General features: G+C 45.9%; 1 long non-coding RNA gene across 1 annotated transcript; it reads left to right on the forward strand.

Annotated features, from left to right (window-relative positions):
• Positions 1 to 2351: 2351 nt before the first annotated feature.
• Positions 2352 to 10088, forward strand: LOC141730127 (uncharacterized). The gene is made up of 3 exons (XR_012581576.1): positions 2352 to 2523; positions 2653 to 2856; positions 9793 to 10088. It is a non-coding gene; the product is annotated as an uncharacterized LOC141730127 (long non-coding RNA).
• Positions 10089 to 10964: the final 876 nt, after the last annotated feature.

The raw sequence follows: 10964 nt of genomic DNA on the forward strand, positions 1-10964 counted from the left end.
TTATCACATTTTCTAATGTTGCTGTGGGACAGTGCTAAAGTGAAAAATCTACGAGGAATCAGAAATGTGTCCCTGGAAGAAGAGCTGAATCAGTGCCATGTGCAGACATCAAACGATGTAAAACCTCACATCTGCTGTATGCTACAGATTCCTATTAATCCTTCTCTCTATTCCAAGACAAAAAGAGCATTACACTGGGACTATGTTTGAGAGCAAGCATCAGCAGTTTAGAGCTATAAACACTGGTGGGCAATTGTTAATCCAAAACTAAGCATTACAAACCCAGGAAAGCCAGTTTAGATTACACTTTGGAGTACTCCACAAGAATCCCAACTGTTCCTGGCTAAGTATTAACTTTGTGACTCCAAGTGAAGCCACCTCCCAGAGCCCAGCACTTAACCTGGGCCTACTTGGCCTGCCATCACTATTGAGAGTGAAGGACACTGTCTGACACAGATTTTATCAGTTTAAAGAAGAGCTTAGGAAAGAAAACACAAGAAGTTGCAGACAGCAGAGACCTGACTGACTTCATTCATACTGATAGGAAGTGGTGTGGTTTGAAAAAGTTGCAGCTGGAAGGGGGCAGAAACAAAGGATTGTGACTTTTGCCAGACCCAGCTCGGCATAGCAGTAAAAGCCCTGCATGTGCGTTTGTTTCCCTCATGCAGAGCAAAATAACTTGGTATTCATAATAAACATGCTATTTAGACCTTTTTGTTTGAGCAGTGACTGAGGTACAAAACGCTCTGTTTTGCTCTGAGCTCAGCTCTGGCTGCTGCTCCTGCCTGTGACTGTACAAAGACCTTGGGGTGCGATTGTGTCACCAGGGGTGTTTGTTCCCTTTTGAGCTGCCCTGTGGTATCCCACCCAGCCCCCAGTGTGCAATCCAGCAGGGATGGGGTATTCCTGCTCCATCTCACTTCTGCCCATCTCTCACGGCAAAAAACACAAAAGGAGCCAGATTACCCCTAACAAACCCACAGCCTGACACACATTGCCTCATGATTGCTCAGAAAAACCACATGTAGGCTATCAGGAAAGGGAGGAGGTAAAGCGATGCCATGGCCATATTTGTATTTGTAACCCACTCCATGAGTAAGAAAAAGCCCAACACACTCAGCAGCAACAGTGAGACCTTTAATGCCCCTCTCCTTTGGAGCACAAAATACTGAGGCTGGAATAATACCTTGGTTTGGAGCAACAGGGCACAAGGCAAGCAGTACCAGTGACTCTTATCCCAGCTTTCATTTCTGCACATAATCACACCATCCAGATATTTTTCTATGCTCTACACTATTATGGGTTATTGCTCTCTCAAATTAGCCTGTGTCATTTGCTTTGGGGTGCCCACATACACCTGTCACAAAATGTCTTTAGAAGATGTCCCAAATCTCTCTCCCACTTTTTGCCAATCAAAAATCCAATCCTGTGGGTAAATACATCCATTCTAACTCTCAGGCTATCAGATTGTTTAACTTGAACACCACAGCAGCCAGACTCCTGTACTGAAAACTATTCTGTTTGCAGAACAGTTGAAGCATTTGTTTTTCTAGAACTCTCCTGCACGTGCCCAAGAATTTTATTCCTACCATTCTCCCCAGTCACATTACAGGTTTACAATCCAGCTCCCACCTCACGTCCATAAAACACAGATGCAAAGAGAACCACATGGGGAACAATCTCTCTCATCAAAGTTTTGGCAAAATTGCTCAGGATAAAAAATACTATTTTCTTGGTTGTATACAAAATGTCAAAACAGCAAAGCTTGAATATCTTTCTGCCAGGGAGCCAAGAAGAAGGAAGGACTTTTCTTTCCAGCTCAAGGACAGCTGGAAGTCTGGTGATGTTTTGAGGGCTAATGAAGACAGCACAAAGAACCACCAGGCAAGTTTCTCCAATCAAAGAAGATGAAGAAGCAGCACAAACCAATTGCAAGTGACAAGGCAGCCATGGAGCTGCATTGCAGGTGGCCCAGTGGAACAAAGGGACAGCAGATCAGGGCCTGCAGCTCCAGGATTCTCAGCCCCCAGGGAAAGAGTGGGGTTTCAAACACACCTGGAAACAACACATGAAAATTTCATTTCTGTAACAGCTACATTTGGCCCTTGAAGGACGCTGGGGAAATTCCTGTCAGAAGGGTGTAACTTCCACTGATGGAACTTACACTTGTGGTATTGCTGCACCCCACTCTCCATTACAGCCACGTTCACTCAGCCTCTGCTGCATACCTAATCCACCTGAAGTGAAAAACCCTTTCTAGCACAGCCAGAGGCTGTGGAAGTGAGCCCAGTGTCCCAGAGGATTACAGTCTAGAGGATCTGAGTTAATTGCACTCTCTGGGCAGGCTCAGGCTCTGATGGTCAGTGCCCAAATGAGGAATAAGTAGCAGGGATGGATCAGCTCTTCAGAAACAAAAGGTCCCATTTTCATGCAAATAGCATTCACTAGGAAGAATAACGAAGAACAAGTAAAGAAAAATCAGACAAAGCAACAGAATCCTTACGGTCTGAAGATTTTTAGGAGGTATAAGCTGCTCCTTAAACTATTAAAAAGATTTCAAAGTGGTTTTGTATTTCCTTTTGCATCCCTGGGTGGGAGTTCATAAATGCAACCAAAAGCAAGTGTCCAATTCGCTTTGTTTTTGTCACCTAGAGCCTATTCACACCCTCAGATGGGAACACATTTCAACATCTGTTACCCAACTTCTGAAGGAGGAAGAAAGAATAAGAAAGAAAGAAAAAGGAGGAAAGAAAAATGCCATAAAAAGCAGAAGGGTGGCAATGCCAGCAGCTCTCCTTGGCAGGCTCTGGCTGTGAAAGGGGCTCCTTTGGAAGATCTTGGCAGCATGGGCCCAAGGTGAGTGAGTGCCAGGAAAGGGGTGGTGGGAGACAAGGGAGGGCTGAGGGAGCCCCAGGCACAGAGAGCTGGCAACAGTGGGACAGCAAGGGCTGACACCTGCAGCACTGCTTCATCCCTGGGGAAAATTCCAGTCCTCAACTGTCACAGAGGGAAAGTGCCAGGAAAATGTATATACAGTGATAGTTCTTAGAATAAATCACAATAATTCATGTATTGCTTTGCAAATTTTTCCATGCTAAGCCTTTGTGACAGAGGACATCTTTTTGTTTGTTTGCTTGCATTTTGGTTCAGTTTGTTGTTGTTTTCTTGTTCCACTGACACCAGAGCACACCAAGAGCTCATCACATCCACCATATGAAGGGCTCACTGCTGCCCAGCATTTGACTCCAACCATGCCAGTCACTTTTAACACATTTTTGAAATGACAGAGCAATTACAAGACCACCCTTCATGGTGCCACACATCCCTGAGTGCAATCTGCAGCCTCAGCCCTTTCTCCTGCTCCTGTCACCGTGCTCTGACAACCCACCCTAATGGTGCACCTTCCCCTTAAGGGTGGGTCATCACAAACAGCTGTTTGTTTGGTTTGAAAAACAAACAAAAAGAACATTAAAAAAAAAAAAAAAAAACAACCAAAACCAACCACACAAAACAAACCACCCTCAAATACTTTCCTAAATGCACCACCATATGCAAGACTCTGCCTCCACAAGGTGTCCCAGGGTCCTATTTTGCAATGAGCCAGGGAACTGTGAGGGCACTCCCAGCTCCTGGCAGACTGGGCCTCAGTGCAGCATCACCAAAGTCTATTTTAAACATGGACAGCAAAGGATATTTAACTTCTTTCTCCTCAAAGCCATTTGCCAAATTCAGGAACACTTTTGGTCAGAAAAGCAGTGTTACTTTTAAACATCCGCTGTGCCCAGGGATGATTTTGCACAGAAATCATGAGTTTTGCACAAAACTCACAGCTCTGGAGAAAATTGCAGCCTCTGGTGCCTCATCTCTGTGAGGGAAAACCACGGGTTTGGACATTAAAATATTAATTTAAGCTTTTGACATTTCCTGTGTGTTTGGGTGAGTGCCAGGACATGGCCACAAGTGAGGGCAAGGCCCGTGTGAGGGAGGGAGGACATGCAGGTCACCCTCGGCCACCGCCCAGCACCTCCATGGCCCAGCTGGGGAGAGTGGCAGTAGCAGGGCCACAAAACCCACCATGTGGGGGTCCCTTGATGAGATTACACCATGGTAATGCCAGCAGGTCACAAAACCTGCCATGAGGGGGTCCCTTGATGAGATTACACCATGGTAATTCCAGCAGGGTCACAAAACCCACCATGAGGGGGTCCCTTGATGAGATTACACCATGGTAATTCCAGCAGCAGCCTCTCTGGCACAGGGGCTGGGCAGGCCTGGGCCCTGCTGGCTCAGGAGGCCTGGAGCCACCTCAGGAGCAGGAAGCATGATGCCTTAAGATTTTAGCCTGTATATTTTTCAAATCCTGTGCTGCATTAGTGCATCACTCTAAACTTCATATAAAGTGTTTACTCTCTTCACATTTTGGTCAGACAAAACAATCCCTCTGGGCCTGAGATCCAAGGATACCCCACAGCCTCAGGCCCTGAAAAGTACAAACAAAAGTGAATTGGAGGAGCAAACTGGGGGTAAATGATTTCATTATCTGAAGCTGTAATTGGATTAACGCCTGATATGTAAATGGACCAAACTTATAATTGTCTGAAAAACTGGTGCCCATTGTCCATCTTGGGTGTAGCCTCTGGGAGGCTTTTGCACTGCCCAGGGTATCTATTGAAGGCCTTCAATAAATACTCACTTTATTATCTGAATCTTGTCTAGCCTCTGTTCTAGGCAGCCACTCCAAGGCATCAAGCAGACACAGAACCCTCTCCTCACCTGGAAAACCACTCTTTTTGGCCATGCAGGTGGATGTAAGCAGTGCCAGGATACCCCACAGCTGCGTGGGGCTAGGGTTACCCAGGCCACAGGTGTCACAGCACACAGCTGAATGGGCTGAAGCACACAAATATTAGAAGGCCTTAATCAGTTTTACAGCTGCTGCACACAGCCCTGCATGGTGCTGCCCTTCCAGCAGAGTGTAAGAACAGTAGCTGTTAATGAAAAATACAGGGAAAGAGGCAAACTGAAGATGTAAAACCCCACCAGCTCCCTGTACGGACGAGCACAATACGCTGCTCTGGCAGAGGTGGCGCTTCAGGAACAGCTACAGCAGATGAACTCAAATTGTCAAGGAGATTAATATCAAATATTTACCTTTTAGGGCACTTAAGCAACTTCATCAAAAGTACTGAATGGAAGCAAAGTGCCTTTCCTTTGCAAACCTTTTTAGAGAATTGTCATGCTTTCCTCTTCCCACTTAACATTTCAGCCAGCCATTTGATATTTGGTAGCTGCTGTTATAAAGGCAACTGGGTTTGAGTTTGCTTATTGCTGGTTCATGCATTTCACAGGCTAACACTAAAATACTGGGTCAGGGAGAAAGAGCGAGCATTTCTATCCATGACATCTTAATTTAAACTTTTTTTAAAGCTGTTAAAAAGCACAGAAAGAAAAGGTCCAAAAGGATTAATGCAAACCTGCTTCATGCTTCTGAGGGGCTCGAGCTACATTGCAACTGTCTGTACTTCTGCAGCATTCATTTGTCTTGGAGAGGGGGATGAGTGTCAGTTCTAAGCACCTCCTTTCCAAATACAGCAAAATGCTTCTCAAAGCACTTTGATCAGGCATTTCTTTTTCCCAGCCTGCTGCTGCCAAGACAGGAGCCCCTCCTTGCAGTGCTGGGGATCTGGATGTCTTCAACTGAATGGGGAACTGAGACCAAAATAGGGCAGCCGACAGAATATGCTTAAATGGCCCTCATTTCCTTCCCAAGTCCTGGGCTCAAGCTGAGGCAAGACTGACAGCTGTGACCCTTCAAACAGGCAGCTGTCCCCAAAATACAACTAAAAGCTTGATAAGGACCTACTTAGGGCAGTGTCTGTGGCTGGCAGGCCAGGGAGGGAGCACAGAGACAGCCAAGGCCTGGGGCTTGGCATGGAGCTCAGTGCTCATTCTCAACAATCACCATCCCACATGACAAAGGCAAATGTGCTCCAGAACGGCTGCCATTCCCCTGGCCATCCAAGCAGTCTGGCCATCCAAGCAGCTCCCATTCCCCTGGCCATCCAAACAGCTCCCATTCCCCTGGCCATCCAAGCAGTCTGGCCATCCAAGCAGCTCCCATTCCCCTGGCTATCCAAGCTGCTCCCATTCCCCTGGCCATCCAAACAGCTCCCATTCCCCTGGCCATCCAAACAGCCCCTATTCCCCTGGCCATCCAAACAGCTCCCATTCCCCTGGCCATCTGAGCAGCTGCCATTCCCCTGGCCATCCAAGCAGCTCCCATTCCCTTGGCCATCCAGGCAGCTCCCATTATCCCAGCCATCCAAACAGCTCCCATTCCCCTGGCCATCCAAACAGTTCCCATTCTCCTGGCCATCTGAGCAGCTCCCATTCTCCTGGCCATCCAAACAGTTCCCATTACCCTGGCCATCCAAACAGCTTCTGTTCCCCTGGCCATCCTAGCAGCTCCCTAGCCTGTGGCTAACCTCATTTCCCCTGACCCAGACCCTGACCTGGAGCACAGTTTCACAACCACCCTGCCCACAAAGGGAAACACAGCACGTGCAAGCAGTTCCTGCCAGCAGTGGGATGGGAAATCACCTGTTTGCTGTTCCCAGCCCCATTCACAGCCTGCCGTGCATTGTCTGCCACGTTCACACAGCAGGGGCTGCACGTGGTGTCACGGGATCTTTCCAGCATTGCTCAATAAACGGGTGTACTGTTGGTTTTTAAGGAGGATGTTGTGCTATCCTCTCGTGCCTCAGTGAGCAGCCTCAGAGGCAGGGGCTGCTGCAGCCCTTCTGGCTGTGTGCCCCATGGCAAGTGTGTGCAGACTGTGCCACAACCAAAGGGCCATCTGGGATATGAATAAAGCTCCTTATAATCCAGAGACTCCTCAGGAGCACTGGAGAAGGCAGGGATGGGGAGTGCTTTCAGAAATTTGGAGTCAACATCCAGCCCCATACACTGAGCCCCCCTCCTGCTCCCTGTCCCCACAGCTGGTCTTGAAATAAAGATAGGCAGGAGACCTTTCTCCTTTTTAATGCCTCTATTAAAAGTGATCAGCTCAGGTGGGGAGAACGGACGGGTCCAGAAGAGTGCAGCTTTGTCTGCTGGTCTGTGGGCAGAGCTGGGGATTCCATCCTCATGAGAGCATTGGGAAATTACTTTGATTTTTTGTTGAACATTCAAGGTCCTCTATCTAGCCGACATAGGTTAGGGTGAGGGGTAAAAAGGGTCTTGGTGGATACTGGATCCTGTTCCTCCTGTCTAGACATTGCTTTGATTCGTCAATTTTGTGTTGGCTCGTTGTTTTTAGGGTTTTTTTGGCTAGGTTTGGTGAGGGGTACCTCCCACTGCATGCTGGATCCAATGTCATTTGCATGTTGACTCGATGTCCCTTCCCCTTCAGGTGCCATCCTTCAGGGAGCAGCAAGGTGCCACTGACAAAAGGGGGAATTTTTAACCATCAACGACAGGTAGTTAATGAAAACAACAGGTGATTACAATAACAAACAGTAAGAACCCCACCCTGGCAGCAACTGGCCCAACCTGTGACTCTGCAACCTTTTAAAAACATGGGCAGCTTTTCTACTCATAACAGTCTGACAGCTCTATCTCACTCCAGGTCTTGCTGAAGTGGTTACAAACTCAAAAGCAATCAGCAGCACAACCCGGAACGTGGGGCTGCCAGCCCACACAGCCTCCCCTGCTCCCCTCCCCAGGAGCTGGGGCTGCAGATGGCCATGCAAAACCAGCCTGTAGGTGTGGGTGTCTGTGCATGGTCTGTTCCATCCTGGGCTTTTTTTTTCCTGGATGTTTATGCAGTGACCTCCTATGTTTATTCTTAGCTTGTATAACAACAATGCAGCAGTTTACTAAGCTGCTCCCAAATATTTGACCTACAAAATGATCAGTATAATTTGGAGACCAAGCTGAACTCAGCGAAGTCATAAAATTCTGTCTCACATTACTACTTGCAGTCCTTAAAACCTAAACCCCCAGCTGTGTCAGATTCAAGCCTTTCTCCAAAGGGTAACTGCATTGGCCTGTATTTTCCTACACACCCCCCAGAGGCCATTAACATGGTGCTGCTGGTTTAATTGCCACAGAGGCTCCTGTACATTCAAAACCACCGAGCTGTAAATCCTTCATTTCTCAAATCCAGCTTGCAAAATTTCTTTGTGCATTGCGAGGCACAAAGTGCCACTGCCCCCTTGCCCACAGGTGCTTCCCAGGCCTCCTCAGTGCCACCAGACCCAGGCACACTGCAGGAGAAGGTACCCAAGGGCCAGGGACAGCTGCAGCTCCCAAAACCTCTGCAGAAGGTTTGCTCTGATGGCACTGCTGACACTGGGACATTTTCAGATGGCAGCTCTGAGTATCACAGTACCAGAGCAAGTCAGCTTGCAGATGCTTCTCTGAGTTTTACAATTTTCAGAGAAGGGAGAATGACATAGGGGATTGACTGTCGTTCTGGCAGTGGCAAGCACATAATGACCATCTGAAAAGGGGCAGAAACAAGATGGGGCCTGACACAAAGCCTTTCCTCTTACTTCAGAGAGAACAAGCTACTCCATGAATAACAATTGGGGGAACAAAGTGACATTCCAGAAAAACCTCTTGAAAAGAAAACAAATTTTAATTTCAGAGGTTTTCTTCGACATAAAGTTACCTTCTTTTTGGAAACTTCTTTCCCAGTCAGACCAGGAGAATATTCAATCATTGCATAATGTGATTTCAATTCAAATACAGATCTAAAAGTTCAAGTACAAAATTATATACTTGGCCTTTTCACATTAATTAATCCAAATCAGTAGAGTAACACACTGGCTTTCACTGGAGAACATCTTTGTGCTAGTGAGAACAGTTAATTAGAGCTGGCACAAACACCTTCCATATCCAGCATGAATAATAATATTCCCAGAGCAAATTTTCTCAGCAAACTTGAGGAGACAGTTGATTCTTGATTCTTCAGCCCACCCACTTCTTCAGAGATTTTAATAAGAGAGAAGGAATTGATTGATGAGCAGCCCCTGTGCTCTTCCTGCAGCAGCTCCAGCCCCTGCTCTGCTGTGAGCTGCCAGCACCAGAGGTGCCCCAGCCTGCAGATATGCAGGATCTCCTCAACTGAGCACAGGCATCCTCTAGGAGATGTCCTTACTCTCCAGAAACAAAGACTTCTAAATTAAATATGACAAGCTGGATGGTCCAAACATTGCTTCAAGCTCCAGTTCTCTTCCCAGTCTCATAGGGCCCTGCTGGCAAGTTGACCAAAATGTTTACTGTTTTGTAGATATTTTGGTCAACTTAAATGTTTCTTTTAACACAAAATGAACAGTGTTTTATTTATTCACATGCTACTTCACCATTTTGATTCAGCATTTTTGGATAAAATTTGTTTTGAAACAACAAATAATAATTTAATTCCTAAAATGTCAAAACAAATGCTTCAGCTCAACATCAGGAAGTTTAGCTGCTTCCATCCCTTTTTATACTATTGGATTTTTTAGCTGGAAATATTCACTAAAGCTCAACCCATATTAGAGGCTCTGTTCCCTCACACTCTGCTTTTTGTTCCTTTAACCCAGAAAACACTCCCTGAATGGAGCTGCAGCACCTCAGTGATTTCACTGGGACATCAGGAATTGTACTTGCCAAAAGAGCAAGAAGCAGGCATTTACCTGTGACCTGGAAAGCTATTTTTGTCTATCACAGAGCTGTCCAAACATGCCTTTTTCTCTCTGGGAAGCTGTGATAGCACCCACAGTACTTGTTCTTGTAACATTCCAGGTGGGATTCAGAAGGAGAGCAGCAAAATGCTTTGGGAACAACCTGCACAACCTAAGGCACATGGATGAGCATGAAGAGGAGAGAGAAGAGGCTTTCCTTAGCTTGGCATCATAACACACAGAGAGCTGGTCAGATCCTGGTGGGACACATGAGCAGGATGCACCCACCAAAACGGGCTCTCCATGGTGCTGCTGCAAAGCCAGGTCCTTCATTCTCCATCAGGGCCTGGACACTCCTTGTCCCAAGGCTGCAGAGATCCCAAAGGGCTGCACAGCATGGGATGGGACTGGACTGTAAATGCAACTTGTAATAAATAAAAATAAATACATCATATAAATAAATAATATATGAAATAAATAAATAAATAGAAAAATATAATAATAAAGAAATAGAAAAAGAAATAATAAAACATCCATTTAAGTTTTATAAGTGACACTGAGGTAGCTCCCCTCAACTGCTAAGTTAATAATTTTATAGCACTTAATTTTTCTTAAAAAAAAAAAACACAAAAACCTCCAAAAAATCCAACAAAACAGAGCTTGGAGGTGGATGCTCCTAGAGCTAGACCAACTTTGACTTTCTGTGCACTGTCTGGCAGAGCTAAACACCTGCCTGAGCCATGCTGCAATATGCAAGTATTAGAAAGTAAATTATATTAGATGCCAGCCATTATCACAGTGACCCATTTTTAAGGGTTTCAGCTGCATCTCTGCCAGTCTTCCTAAAGCAAGTTTTATTGCCAAGCTTGTATATGTGCCACTGTGCAATCAAATAAAGCAGCTTTCTGCCAGAGTGTGAGCAAGATTAGGGAGTAGAACTGATTTAAGTTCTCTTAAGAGCAAGAGGCAACAATGAAAATGAAAATGAAAATCTGAACCCTGAGGGAAATTTGGAAAACACAGGTTCACAAAACAAGCTTTTTTGTTGTTGTTGTTGGTTTTGTTTTTGTTTTTGTTTTTGTTTTTGTTTTTTTTTTTTGTAGTGGACAAGTCTCAGTTGCTGACTCACTGCTATCTGGATTTATTGGAATGCATCAATCACATTCTCAGTATCAGCATTTCAGCCTTCCAGAGGCATGTCTGAAAGGTTCAGGTTTCCTACAAAGAGCTGCAGAGTTGCTTCCTCAGCCCAAAGCTGTGGAAAAAGAGGCCAGCCTGGGAGAAGAGGCTTTG

Source organism: Zonotrichia albicollis, chromosome 9 (assembly GCF_047830755.1).
Source record: "Zonotrichia albicollis isolate bZonAlb1 chromosome 9, bZonAlb1.hap1, whole genome shotgun sequence".
Classification (NCBI taxonomy): domain Eukaryota; kingdom Metazoa; phylum Chordata; class Aves; order Passeriformes; family Passerellidae; genus Zonotrichia; species Zonotrichia albicollis.